Source organism: Brassica oleracea, unplaced genomic scaffold, assembly GCF_000695525.1.
Source record: "Brassica oleracea var. oleracea cultivar TO1000 unplaced genomic scaffold, BOL UnpScaffold01455, whole genome shotgun sequence".
Classification (NCBI taxonomy): Eukaryota; Viridiplantae; Streptophyta; class Magnoliopsida; order Brassicales; family Brassicaceae; genus Brassica; species Brassica oleracea.
In genome coordinates, this window is record NW_013617990.1 from 1 (window position 1) to 846 (window position 846).

Below are 846 nucleotides of genomic sequence, written 5' to 3' on the forward strand. Positions count from 1 at the left end.
CAAGAGTAACAAAAGTGCCAACCTATTATTACTCAATGAGTATTTTTCAAAACCACTGATAACACATGGAGTATATAAATGTGTAAAAAATTCAAAAGCGAAGAGTGTAGTCTATATACCACAGAGCTATCAATGATCTCTCCGATGGTTAGCCTCTCATTAAGAACAAAAAACCTGGCACGAATAGAAGTAGCAGTACCAACAGACCATTGGCTACTATCGTTGTTCGTAAGAGCAAGTGAATCATCAGGGAGACTGCCAAATAAAATAATCACACTTTATGTTAAAATGTTTCAGTGAAAACGATGTTCAAAAATCAAAACAAACATCTATATGTTGTGAACTTCTCCATAGGTTTCCATCCGGTGAACATCGGATACATACCTTGCTTTGAACTCCTCAATAAAATCGAGTGTTGGGTTGAGCAGTATATGGGTTGAATTATACCCGCTAGATATGGAGTAAGCACCTACAAAATATATTAAGCTTATTAATATGTTATGCTCAGTAACATTTTACACAAACCGGAAGAATATAATTTACTTTTCCACTCTTTAACAGAACAGAATCTGATCACACAAATAATCATGGTGGACATGTTACTCCTACTGTAATTGTATACTTGTTCAGCATAACAACCCCACATAGTACACATCATCTTCACATTACTGTATAATATAAACTTAAGTTAAGGTCCAGTTAATAGAGATTTTCTAGCAAAAAATAAATAAGGTTTAAAACCGGGTCTTACTTTGGGTCACGCAACTCAACCAAGAGCCTCATGTTGTCTTTTCCTTTTATTATTTTGTTTTCCAGAGACCCGAAGTTAACTATTTGGCCAACCAC

At 35.0% G+C, this 846-nt stretch overlaps 1 long non-coding RNA gene across 1 annotated transcript; it reads right to left on the minus strand.

Annotated features, from left to right (window-relative positions):
* Position 1: 1 nt before the first annotated feature.
* Positions 2-451, minus strand: LOC106321342. The gene is made up of 3 exons (XR_001266046.1): positions 385-451; positions 120-255; positions 2-22 (listed from the first exon to the last, which is right to left on the minus strand). It is a non-coding gene; the product is annotated as an uncharacterized LOC106321342 (long non-coding RNA).
* Positions 452-846: the final 395 nt, after the last annotated feature.